At 37.5% G+C, this 14,409-nt stretch overlaps 1 long non-coding RNA gene across 1 annotated transcript; it reads right to left on the bottom strand.

Annotated features, from left to right (window-relative positions):
- Positions 1 to 3,015: 3,015 nt before the first annotated feature.
- Positions 3,016 to 9,098, bottom strand: LOC108717558. The gene is made up of 3 exons (XR_001935861.2): positions 8,851 to 9,098; positions 4,155 to 4,241; positions 3,016 to 3,099 (listed from the first exon to the last, which is right to left on the bottom strand). It is a non-coding gene; the product is annotated as an uncharacterized LOC108717558 (long non-coding RNA).
- Between the last annotated feature and the right edge of the window lie 5,311 nt (positions 9,099 to 14,409).

Here is a 14,409-nt window from a genome sequence, read left to right as displayed (position 1 = left end):
ATTGATCAAAAGAGTGTAAACTTGTATTAGTTATTGCTTGTGTTTGTATTTATTCTTGTATATTCAATATATATATATATATATATATATATATATATATATATATATATATATATATATATATATATATATATATATATATACTGACTTTTTGCTATTTTGATATCATGATGTAATACTCCAGCACCTAGGCATCCATTTTGTGTTCTGTGTGCACCGACATTATATTATATATAATCATTATACAATGCATACAGTCAGTTTATACCAGTTTAATAGTTATTTCAAATGTCTTACAAATTTGCTATGCCAGGATACTTCACCATCCTAAATATCATAAATACTTTAACACCATTAGTAAACACAAGGTTAGAGCAAACCAGTTACAATGTATTGTCTACAATATGTACCACACAACAAGGTATCCAAAAAAGGTACTCTATGTATCTAAAGTATGTATCCTGGGACAGATTATTTCACTGAAAACAATTTAAAGCCAAAGAACTATTCAAACCCTTGGGAGCTACACAGTTCAATTCATATGTCCAAAAGGCCTCCCTCTGAAGTAACATACGGTTACCACCTCTTGCTGAGTGCTGAATGAAGTCAATCCGCATACATTTAAAAGTGGAGGCCGGATGTTTGGCTTGCAACCAGTGTTGTGCCACAGGTTGTTTCGAAATATCCTGTTTGGTTTCCTTTCTTGGTTATGGCCGATCGATGCATGCTGGTGCATTCCCGCAGCTGCCTACAGGTCTTGGCACAATACAGTAGCCCGCAGGGGCATTTGATTATATACACTACATTTTGGGATGTGCAAGTAAGTCTACTGTATGTTTTATAGAGTACGGTTTGCCAGTGTCTGGATGGAAAACTCTGTCACCTACAATGTCCAAAGCAAACCTTCTTATTATTAAAGGACAAGGAAAGTCTAAAATAGAATAAGGCTAGAAATGCTGTATTTTGTATATTAAACATAAGTATGAACTTACTGCACCACAAAGCCTAATCAAACAAATGATTTATGCCTTCAAAGTTGGCCACAGGAGGCTGTCATCTTGTAACTTTGTTAAACATCTTTGCCTGGGGATTTCACCCAATACCTCTCTGTGGGAAAATGAGCTGCTTCCACATCTGAACAATACCACAATACAGGAATACTGGCACCCGCAAGATCTCCAAATAATAGATGATTTGTTTATTGAGGGAGTATTTAAATCCTTTCCACAAATGCAGGCTGATTATGGGGTTACATCTAAGGCATGGTTGCAGTACTACCAGCTTAAACATGCGCAATGGCCAATCTCACCTGTTAAAATTGTTAAATCACCGGTTGAAAATATATTGGACTACCTGGTCACTATATGTAGAACTCATCCTTTGGCATTGATTTATTCCGTTATACTTAAAGAAATTGTTCAGTGTAAAAATAAAAACTGGGTAAATAGATAGGCTGTGCAAAATAAAAAATGTTTCTAATTTAGTTAGTTAGCCAAAAATGTAATGTATAAAGGCTGGAGTGATTTGATGTATAACAAGTCAGTCAGAACACTACTTTTCAGCTCTCTTGGTTTACACTGACTGGTTGCCCTGGTTACCAGGCAGTAACCAATCAGAGATTTGAGGGGGGGCCACATGGGTCATTTCTGTTGCTCTTGAATCTGAGCTGAATGCTGAGGGTCAATTGCAAACTCACTGAACAGAAATGTACCATGTGGCCCCCCTTCAAGTCGCTGACTAACTCAGAGTTATAGAGCTGAAAAGCAGGAAGTTGGATTCTGGCTGTTTTATTAGACATCTGTTCACTCCAGCCTTTATATATTACATTTTTGGCTAACTAACTATATTAGAAACATTTTTTATTTTGTACAGCCTATCTATTTACACAGTTTTTATTTTCACACTGAACTATTCCTTTAAGAATAAGAAGCACACACTCAGTAATGATAGGACTAAATGGGAAAGTACTGTTCCTGATCTGGAAGATGAGGATTGGGAGGAGGCACTGGAAGCCCCTAGCTTAGTGTCGTTCAATGTCAGGAGTAGATTCTCACAAATACTTATCTTACATCAGGCATACATTACCTCTACTCGTCTGTATAAAGCGAAATTAAGACCAGATGATTGCTGTCCGAAATGTCAATTGCCTGGTGCAAATTTTTTTCATTTGATGTGGACTTGCCCTACTATAGCACTATTCTGGGTTCATGTTTGTGAAATTCTCACCGAAATCACTGCAGGTTACTGCCACACCTCGATTCTGCTTGCTGGGGATAGTATCACATCTTACTAAGTCATATTCTATGCTTATTCTGTTAAGGGAAACACTGTTTCTTGCCCGAAAATGTATTGCTCTAAAATGGTGTGCAGGGGAACCCCCCTATTATAGTAATGTGGAAAAATTTGGTACAGGAACACCTCACATTGGCTCAACTGGTATACATGCAGAGGGAAAACCCAGGCAAATTTGAACTTGTATGGCAACCCTGGTTGGACTCTCCCCTAAACTGGCTAAAATGTAACTTGTCCTTTGAAACCTTCTACTGCTTGAATTTGTAGTATTGTGATTTCTGTGCTTGTCAGATTGTTGGGAGGCATTCTAATGCTTATTGATATTACCCACGACTGCTTGATATGTACTTTTTTGTTTTTTTTTATTGCTTTTTATTTCTGTATTTGACATGTTTGTTGAAAACAATAAAAATTATTTAAAAAAAAAAAAAACATCTTTGCCTGACCCTGACCCTGCACATGCTCAGTGTGGTCTGGGCTACTTAGGGATTGTCATAAACAAAGCTGCTTGAGTTCTGCATGGCTGGTAAGTAAGGCGGGGCTCCCCCTGCTGTTCATAAGTGTGATTGTTTTCCTGCTCAGCAGTTAGGGACCATCTGACAATTCCTATCCACTGCAGTAAATGAAGGGAGAATTCACTGCATACAGGCAGGTTTCTTATAAAAACGGTACACATTTTTTAATTAAAGTATATTGGAGATAGGTTTCTTTTTCATTAAAGAAAGTAAAAATGGGATTTTATTTTTTTACCTTTCCTTGTCCTTTAAGTGCTGTCAGGTCATTGTCGGATTTCACGATGAGCCAGTACTGCAAAATAGATTTTTTGATTAAAGGGGTACGAGCATGAAATGTTGTCATATAATAAATCTCATTTGATTTATCCCCATCTATCCTTGAAGGACCCTTTAGGATCTTATCCCGATCAAGTGACCCAGCCCATTCCTTTGTTTCCTTAATCAGTTTGCTCGGATATCCCCTCTCCAAAAACCTATTGGCCATGGTTTCCAATGCCAACACCCTCTCCTCTTCTTTACTAGTCACTCTTACTACCCGCACCATCTGCGTCCTGGGTATGGAATTTAATAAATGTAGTGGGTGACTACTTGAGTAGTGTAATAGAGAGTTCCTTTCAGTAGGTTTTTGGCAAATCTTGGTATGTTACTGATGCCACTCCTCGTCTTTATATATTGTCACATCCAGGAAGTTAATACTACATGCATCAGTGTGTGCTGTAAACCTGATGGGTGAGGGTATTTTATTCAAATCATTGACAAATACATTCAATTCCTCCTCAGTGCCATATCACAAGAAAAACAGGTCATCAATGTAGCGTCTAAAATATCCACCATTTTTACGAAAAAATGGATGGTTGTATATGTTTAGGGTTTCATATCTATGCATAAAAATATTAGCATATGTTGGCGCTACATTTGAACCCATCGCGGTCCCGTTAAGTTGTAAAAAGAAATCCGTCTCAAATTTCAAGTAATTTTATACAGTATGAATTCCAAGAGTGAAATCACAAATTCTGACGGTGGGCCGGTGTAGGTATGATTGTAACTTAGAAACTCCCTCACAGCCTGGATGCCCGCCTCGTGTGGGATGCAGGTATACAAACTCTGAACACCCATAGTCACAAACAGAAAATTCATATTGTCCGTGTTGATACTTCTAATCATCTTTAGAAAATCTGTGGTGTCTAGTAAAAAGGATCCCAATTCTCTAATAAGGGGCTGTAGTAGTGTGTCCACATATTTGGCTATGTTCTCTGTTAGTGATCCCCTGGCGGATATGATTGGCCTACCGGGGGGATGTGTAAGGGATTTGTGTATTTTCGGGAGAGAGTAAATAACTGGTCTTACCGGATATTTAACATACAGTCTTTCCCCTTGGTGTTCTGTAATCCAGCCATGTGTACATGCCAGGTCCAACAGATTCTTGAGGCGCAGCTGAAATTTAGAAGCGGGGTCAAAGTTCAGTTTGCGGTAACCGTTAGTGTCAGATAACTGTGCCAACAATTCTGACCTGTAATATATGTGTAGTCTAAAATCACTACTGCCCCACCTTTGTCCGCAGGCTTGATAATGATATTTTTGCTATCACATAATGCCTTCAGTGCCACGATGTTTTGTCACTTCCTGTTGATGGGTTCAATGGGATCATGGGTATATAAACTTTTTTGGGGTTTTGACATGGTTGCCTTGAAAAAAGTCCATGTGTGGACCGAAACGTCACTTCGGCTTAACGTGATTTTTTTCAATACACTTTTGATTATTCACGAAAAATCTCGGTGTTGCTGGTCATTTTTCCTTTATCTAATTTCATTACCTTGCACCCGAGTTGAAACAGAAAGAGCGGAGTGCTGCCCACATGAACTCATATATATATATATATATATATATATATATATATATATATATATATATATATACATATATATATACATATATATATATACACACACACATATATAATTAGTCTAAGATGTAATTAATCCTTATTGGAGGCAAAACAATCCTACTAGGTTTATTTAAGGGTTAGTTCACACAACCCTTAAATATATATATGTGTGCAAGGTACTGTTTTATTATAATACAGAAAAAGAAAATAATTTTTAAAAATGTGAATTATTTTATTAAAATGGGGTCTATCGGGGATGGCCTTTTTGTAATCCTGGATAATGGGTTTCCAAATAATGGATCCCATACCTGTATAAAAACTATTGGAGTTTCTGAGGTATGATATACACACACACACACACACACACACACACTCACACACACAGACACACACACACACATACACAGAGATAAGTTCCTTGGCTAATTTATGTTGCTAGTAGAAGTGGGACATTTACTTTACATTTTAAGAGTGACAGGTGCTGTAAGATGACTCCATGTAACTTTTAAGGTCATTGGCCACGTTCTCTATTGATTATCAGTGCCATCTCTTGAAACAACAATCACTTCCAGGACTCCTTCATCTTATTTATTCTTGCCCCATTCCCTGCACTTGTCTAACCTGTCATTCCCTTTCTGGCATGTGTCCCTCACCACTTCTCTTTTTAAATTCTTTTTACAGAGTTGTTCCTGTTATCATCACAAAGACCTCAATGTCCTTTATGTACCCTCCTTCAATGGCAAGCAGTGTCTTCTTCAAAACCCCTCAGTTTCAAAGTATTATGCTTTCTTTCTTATCTTTTCCCATTTTGCCTGTTGCAGAAAAGGGGTCTTTGTATAATTCTAAACTAATTAAGACACTCAGAGGTAATTTAAGGGTACGTCCCAGGAAACAGTTCATTTAATGAAAGTATATCGGCAATACCCATTTACTGTTTTACTTAACAAACCTTTTCTTTACAAATGAAAGCAAACCTTCACCTAATATCAAGTATCACGGTGTAAATTTTGAACAGAAAGTAACATTTTCTAACAGAAATTATGTAAATTGTAAAATGGAGACGGCAAACACTGACATTATCTATGTAGTTAGGATATTAAATATTGTTTCCAAACTAGTGTTCAATTATTTGGAACAGTACTTTGCAATGTTTATAAATGGAAAGTTGTTTTTTTCCCTTGAGTGATAATTGTATGATCTAATAGTGACAAATTTTATATTTTACAAGAGCCATACAATAGGAGCCAGATCACAATTTCCTGTTCTGCAGAAGGGATAGTCATTATAGTATACTAAAGGAAATCTACTCCCCCTCAAGAACTGCCCATACAATTTCAGTTCCCTTTTGAAAAAAACATTCAAATCTATATTTTGGAATGCTTATACATACTGTATATAAATTTATATTTTGTGAAATTCATAGGTATTGTACAATTTATTCAAAAAGTGCTGTAATTTTCCTTTTTTTGCTCATTTTCTCCATTGTTTTTCAAACCAAATTTGTTGTTATCTAAGATGCAAAAGAAATGTGGTAACTCCCCACCCACATCTCCCGATAATTCAAGTCATCCTGAAACTTCGTACTATCTATATATGTATGTTAGAATGTAGCTGTTACAGTAGCTGATGAAACTGTGGAAGACAAGTCACAACACAATAGAGTGATGGATTAAGGCATAAGAGATGCAAGAGTTTAGTCTATTCAACTCAAGACAACCAGGGGAATTTTGTAATTATCACAAACAAAAAAAGAGGTGGGCAAAGGGTGAAGAGTTTGTGAAATGAAAAGCACTGTCCCAGTCTTGCCCCTGTATAGGTTTCAGTTAGGGCTGCCGTTGTCTAGTTTTCAACCAAACAACTTTCAGCAACTATCATGGTCACAGATAAGTAAACATAACTACAACAACATAAAAAAAGGGCATCCAGGTTTCTGACCTTTTGCAGGCATAAGCAAGCCTTTTGTAAATATATGTATTTGTTTATTTATATAGCATCATATATGAAAGTGGTGCTTTACAAGGTATGAACACAAACAGGGTTATAGTTATATTCTTAGAACTGTCAGTGCACAGTTTACAATCTATCAGCCTTAGGCAGGGGCAATCCTGGCCATTTTGCCGCCCAAGGCGGCCTTCATTCTGCCCCCCCCACTCACATTTTCACTGCTGGAGGTGGTCTCTGCACTAGAAGAGCTGAATTTCCGAGTTGAAATCCTGTTCTTCTGTTCTTGGCAAGCAGGGGGGCGCTGTCGCTTGAGGCGAGTTGCTCAACTTGCTTCATTGGCGGAGTACCCCTGGCCTTAGGTCTGAAGCATCTTTTTTTCTCATGAAGACTGTAGCTACAGCTTATTTCTTCCCATTACTGACCTTAGCATTCATTATCAATCAAGACGATTCAGCTCTAATACGTCTAAATTGAAAGTAAACCATCTTTCAGAGGAAAGATCGTAATTGTTACATCTATGGCTATAAATCAGCCAATAGGGGGTCATTTTCGCAAATGGCTGTAACTCTAAAATATTGTACTGCTATACCTGTCTCTCCTTTTTTTTGTGTATTCATATTGCGTATAAATGTTTCACAATAGGCTTGAAAATGAGATGGGTAATTGCTTGAGTGTGGCCACTGTGCGAGGTTGTTGTGTACGAAAATGTTGACAATAGTTGACATTAATTTAAATTTGCAATTTGCTAAACAGATTTGCAAATACTGTATTTTCTCCTTCACCAAAGTTGTGGCATAACTCAAATGTAGAGTATATGCATAAATATTCAAAATTAGTGATTTTTGTCATATTTAAAATTCTTTCTGTATGCACAATGTGTTACAGGGCAACCCTTTTGAAATAAAAATTAACAAAGTGGTATAAAGATGATACTAACTAACAAAAACAATAGAGTTCTTGATTAATAAAATAGGCAAAATCTATGTTCAGCTCAATCACTATTCTTTGCACTCATGTTGAACAAGTGATGGGAAATCAGAGATGTCTGATGGATGAGTTTCCAGGTGGTAGGCTGGACCAAACTGAACTGACATGTTCAAAGTGTTAATTTAAAGACATAAAAAAAGCCTTATGCATTTTGTGCCAAGCGGGGGGGGGGGCACAAAACAAATAAGGATTTTTTTAATAATTTTTTTGTCTGCACAGAACAGTGCAGACTGTTCAGTGCAGTGAACATGTCAGTTCAGTTTGTGCCAGCCTAACATTTGTGAAGTGTAAAGTCTCTGGAACCTCCCCTAAGCTAAAGGTCTAAGGCATTTGTTCCTGGACCACTCATACTTATTGGTGAGTCTACCACCTGATAATATAGATCAGACCAGAATTTTGGAAATGTTAAAGTATATGTTTGCTGGTTGAGGGCCAAAAACTGAAGATGTTGAATTTAGGGCAGATGGGCTGAGAACTGAAAAATGAGGATGGAGGAGTGCCAAGAACTAAAGGTGGAGGGCTGATTACATTAGAGAAGATGAAATGGACAGAGGAGAACTGAAGGAGGATGGAGGAAGGCAAATAACTTAAAGGTGTGGTTCAGCTTTGATATAACTTTTAGTATGTTATGGAATGTCCAATTGTAGGAGGTCCCCTGTAGCCTAAAACACAAATTCGTCAGGTTTTAAATGGCCAATAGTCAAATTCAAATTCTTAAAGGGACAGTACATGATAAATTTCACAATTCGAATTTTGCATTCTTTTTAAATTCGAATTTGGACTATTCCCTAGTCAAATTTTCAATTCGACCCTTGATAAATCTGCCCCCTAGAGGCACAATTATCAAAGGTCAAATTTCGAATTCATGTGAGTTTTTTAAAAACTCCCCTGAACTCCCATAGGTTTGAAATTCGACCAATCTAAATTTATTATTAAAACAACCCTAAATTCAAATCAAATTCAAATTGAATTCTATCAGACTCCGAAAAAAACTCAAATGCAAGGAAGACTGCAAAAATCTACAATAAAGTGCAAACATCTCCAATAAAGCTTTAATAAAAATGAATGTAAACAAGGCTCCAGGGCCTGATGGCATACACCCCTGGGTTCTAAGAGACTTCCTCAGAGACCCTGAGACCTCAGAGGTCTCTGAGGAAGTGCGAAGCCACGAAACACGTCAGACCTCAGATTCTAGATGATTAATCAGATGTGAAAATAAAGATATACCTTTTAACCATAACCTCGAGAATGGCCGATTCTTCCAAGATGCCGGTGTGCGCTGGCACAAATCTTTGTGTCTCTTACAATTGGCCATTCTATTACCTCAAAGACAAATATAGGATTCAGCAACTTTTCTATGAATGTAAGTGTTAAGCCTCTGTAGTAAATACATCCACTTAAGCACAGTGCTGCGTCATTTAAAAAATGATCTGCTCAAAAATTCCTAACCTTTCACTCAGACTCCTTTTGCAAATCTGGGAAGATCCAAAGCGAGATGAATGAAACCTTTAGGGTGCCACATGACACTGAATTTACAGGATGAATCACCGTTTGTAGTTGCTGAGGTTTCGTCAAGTCACTGTTATTTTAACATGCCTCAACAAGAATTAACATAGAAGGGGAAGAATACAGCTGAGCGTGTTACATGCTAATTAGAAACACATCCTTTCTACATAACTTGGCGATCTCAAAAACATTTCAGTTCACAAGGGCATTAGTAAAAATAGCTCTCTCGTCCCTACTGGCGTGACTCAGAGATGCTTACAATATTGTAAAGTTACTTTTCCAGTCCTGACGAGAAGGCATCAACTCAATGAAAAGTCTAGTTAGGAATAGTGATGAGCGAATTTGTTCTTATTTTTTTTTTTTTGCCGAAAAATTCGAGTTGTTGTGCACCTATTTTATTCAATTGCATTAAAGTCAATGGATTCATGTTAAATTGTCGCTGGCGGCGAAATTCACCGGCCGGTGGTGAAACACGGAAATTTGAATTTGCGCCTGCAGAATAAATTCAACCATCGCTAGTTAGGAATGCCATATTACTATTTAATGGATTATAGTGTAACACCCAGGATTACATAAAATGCAGAAGAGGAATCCAAGGGATGATTGGTATACAGTATTTTAGATATATCACTTATGTCGTTTTCTAAGAGCAGCAGAGAACAAGTCCATGTATGACAACTGTTATGCAGAGGAATTACTGTAGAATTATCAACTTGAAGCCATGTGGTGGTGCTGTTTTACCATCATAAAAAAGATTTCTAACTAGTATCATCACGACTCTTCAGGAACGAAAGTGTCTTTTTCAAAATAAAAAAGTAATACTGTTTGCTTTAATATCAGGTATACAAATAACAATCTTCCTAATAAAAAGGATAATCTCAGTGGCGTAACTACCAGGGGAGCAGGGGGTGCGATTGGGCCAGGGCCCGCACCCCCCTCAGGGACCCCCGGCAGCTTGCGCGCCACTACACACACAGAAAATAGCATACGGAGGGGGACGCCAGGGCCAGTCCCCCTCTAGTAACGTTACTGAGTCATCTCATCTGTCCAGAAAATTATTACAGAGAAAAAAGGGGGAACAAATTTTAACTTTAGTCTATTTGATTATAATGGACTCTATTGGAGATGGCCTTTCTGTAATTTGGAGCTTTCTGGATCACAGGTTTCCAGATAACAGATCCCATATCTGTACTTCAATGTGGTACAACTCTACCCCCCCCCATTACCTAACTTGCACTTCATTTATATGTGCAAGTTAGAGAGAACCGGCAGGCACAGGCAGTAAGAACAGGGCAGCTTTGTGCTTTCTCGTACTTTGTTTTGCATCATGAACCAAATTTTTAACCCAGCGCAGGGTGCAGACTAGGGTTGCCAACTGTCTGGTTTTGATATTTGTACTATTCTAATACTTCACAGCATCCTATTACTAGAAGTCACTTGTTAAATCATACCTCTCTACATTTTGGAAATTAAAAGAGGGACAAAAAGTTGCCGTGCAGAACTCTGCAACATTTTTTGACCATGCCCATTTTTGTGGCCACACCCCCATGTTCATTTTAAAATTTTGGCAGGTTATGAAAGTTTGAACATATTTCTTTTTTTTCAGTTATTACAGTTTTACTAATGAAGGCGAATTGCCCTTTAAGCTGTGAGTCTAACTTCTCCTAAGGGATCTATCTTATATTATTACAATTACTCATTTGCATATCTAGAAATTGTTACCAAAGTATCTTATCTGCTGCTGTGGCTGTTCTGGACTCTGCCAAAAGCCAATTAGTTTAGAAATATTGTTTCTTTTTCTGGCTGTTCAGTGCAGAGAAAATTGGGATTTTCCAGTACAAACAAGGGACTGCAGGTTGAGCTGTCAAAAGAGGGACTGTCCCTCTAAAAATGGGACAGTTGGGAGGTATGTGATAAACTTTCACTGATACACTGGAACATTTTTCTGCTGATGTTAGATGTGAGTGGACTCTGCATGAAAATAGCATTGTACAGTAAACTATACTTGTAAATCTGTCAATGAAATATGCACATAAATGAAATACACTTTTTATTTTTATCACTCACCAACTCATAGGAGCATCACATGCACATTCTAGCTTCCATAGGTCTCCTGTCTAAACATGTCACAGATAGCATATCACCCTGAGAAGATTTCATAATAAGAATTTGATTTGATCTTATATTTGCAGTTCACTGATCATTTAAACAAGGGGGAGATTAAACAGGGGGAGAGATTATTATTTTTACACATATTTATAAACCACCATATACTGATGTCTGAGGAATGAAGATTTGCATATACTGTACAGTATGGATACATATTATCTGTTTGGCTCTTCCTGAACTTTTTCAGTCTTTACTAAGCTGAGTGATGCCTTAGAAGCCAATTTATGCCATATGGGGATTTGTCAACTCTATAATGTGGTAATTAGTTCAACAATGGTTAAATGAGCTTCATCAGATAAACTGGGAACATTTAAACATTTCATTCCAATAGCTAAAATAAGTAGAGGTTTAAGCAGAGTTTAGGAAAATAGGATTGTAATAATTCAATTAAAAGTAAAATCCAAATAAAATTTGCTGTAGTATGAATGTTTGGTAAACGGAAAAGTAGGCCCAAGGTTCAATTGTGTCCACAAATCCCAGCCGGCTCCCACTTGTATCCCTCCAAGTCCACAAAATCTGTTACTGAAATAAAAGAGCCAGCGCCAAAAGGCACGGGGGACAGACAAACAGGCAAATAGGGTAATATAGTTTTGCAATGTTGCCACCTCTTGTGTAGGGAACAAGCCACTTGTTTCACCATATAAGTGTAACCCTCCTTTATTATCAACCTCCACCAAAGGGTTAAAAAGACTCTCCTTAGGAGCTTGTTTAGATGGGTACTCACAAACAGGCAATATCAATATGCACGTAAAATCCTGGAGCGCCTCTCCTCGTATAGACTGTAAATCAACATGCAGCAGCAAATAGTGTAAAATATCTTTTTAATACTTATAAAAACAAAGCTTAAAATGCACTCACATGGCAAAGATTTAAAAAGAGCATATCCATGCACCGTCCACCTGGAGGCCCCCTATATGCACCAGTCCACACGGATAGTCCCAAGATGATCAGGCTTGGGAAAACGAATAAATAGATGTTTACGTTCGTTCCTCGTGTGCGATGGTTGTTTGCGTTCGTTCCTCGTGTGCAATGTTGGGCGCCTACCAGTGACGTCACCTGCCTTACGCATTTCGTCTTGCGACTTCTTCAGAGGCTTACTTCCAGCTGCGCATGCGTTGAACTTTTATTCCGTCTCTCCTTGCGTCACTTGACGCTTCCTCCTCCTTCGTCATTCGTTGCTATAGAGACGCGTCTCTCTAACTCTTAGGCCTATTGTTGCCATAGGGACGCGTAGTTGGAAACGTTTAAACTTCACTATGGCTATTTTGATTGAACTTTCTTTTGGAAGGGATTAAGAATATCAATATAAGACTTTTTTGGAGTGCATTTACAGAAAATCCACTATTACACAGTTTATTTGCTATAATAACAAAAACCACTCCTGTCAAAAAATCTAAATAATCAAAAACATCAAAAACCACAAAGAAATATATATATATATATATATATCTCCAAATATATGCAAACTCAAAATCACAGAAATAAACAAATAAAAATAAGAATAAAAAGGAAAAGGGGGGGAAAAAAGGAAGGAGAATATTGAACAACAGGTTTTTGAAAAAACTTTTCATTAACCCTTTACACTTCAATTTAAAATTCTGGGGTATAGAACAGATAAAGAGAGGATGGGGAGGGGGTGACTTAGTGAGAAAGACGTTACAGATAGAAAGTAAATGGATATATCAAATGGAAACATCAGTACCAAGTGGTCTGAATGTAGATATAAATTTGAGAGCATTTTTGTAGGTACCGAAACATCAAAATGTGCGGGGCTAAATTAAAATCATATACCCAGATTTGAGGGGTGGACACAGAAGTGTAAAGGGTTAATGAAAAGTTTTTTCAAAAACCTGTTGTTCAATATTCTCCTTCCTTTTTTCCCCCCTTTTCCTTTTTATTCTTATTTTTATTTGTTTATTTCTGTGATTTTGAGTTTGCATATATTTGGAGATATATATATATATATATATTTCTTTGTGGTTTTTGATGTTTTTGATTATTTAGATTTTTTGACAGGAGTGGTTTTTGTTATTATAGCAAATAAACTGTGTAATAGTGGATTTTCTGTAAATGCACTCCAAAAAAGTCTTATATTGATATTCTTAATCCCTTCCAAAAGAAAGTTCAATCAAAATAGCCATAGTGAAGTTTAAACGTTTCCAACTACGCGTCCCTATGGCAACAATAGGCCTAAGAGTTAGAGAGACGCGTCTCCATAGCAACGAATGACGAAGGAGGAGGAAGCGTCAAGTGACGCAAGGAGAGACGGAATAAAAGTTCAACGCATGCGCAGCTGGAAGTAAGCCTCTGAAGAAGTCGCAAGACGAAACGCGTAAGGCAGGTGACGTCACTGGTAGGCGCCCAACATTGCACACGAGGAACGAACGCAAACAACCATCGCACACGAGGAACGAACGTAAACATCTATTTATTCGTTTTCCCAAGCCTGATCATCTTGGGACTATCCGTGTGGACTGGTGCATATAGGGGGCCTCCAGGTGGACGTGCATGGATATGCTCTTTTTAAATCTTTGCCATGTGAGTGCATTTTAAGCTTTGTTTTTATAAGTATTAAAAAGATATTTTACACTATTTGCTGCTGCATGTTGATTTACAGTCTATACGAGGAGAGGCGCTCCAGGATTTTATGTGCATATTGATATTGCCTGTTTGTGAGTACCCATCTAAACAAGCTCCTAAGGAGAGTCTTTTTAACCCTTTGGTGGAGGTTGATAATAAAGGAGGGTTACACTTATATGGTGAAACAAGTGGCTTGTTCCCTACACAAGAGGTGGCAACATTGCAAAACTATATTACCCTATTTGCCTGTTTGTCTGTCCCCCGTGCCTTTTGGCGCTGGATCTTTTATTTCAGTAACAGATTCTGTAGTATGAATGTTTATCAAGTATTTATGTGCAGCATGTACAGGTATGGGACCTGTTATCCAGAATGCTTGGGACTTGGGGTTTTCCAGGAAAGGAATCTTACTGTACTTTGGATCTACATACCTTAAGTCTACTAAAAAAATATTTAAATATTAAGGGGGTTATTTATTAAAACTTGTTTTTCTCTCATATTTTACCAGAAACAAACTCGACTTAACTCCCATCC

Source organism: Xenopus laevis, chromosome 5S, assembly GCF_017654675.1.
Source record: "Xenopus laevis strain J_2021 chromosome 5S, Xenopus_laevis_v10.1, whole genome shotgun sequence".
Lineage (NCBI taxonomy): Eukaryota > Metazoa > Chordata > Amphibia > Anura > Pipidae > Xenopus > Xenopus laevis.
This window is presented reverse-complemented; position numbering and strand designations above follow the sequence as displayed.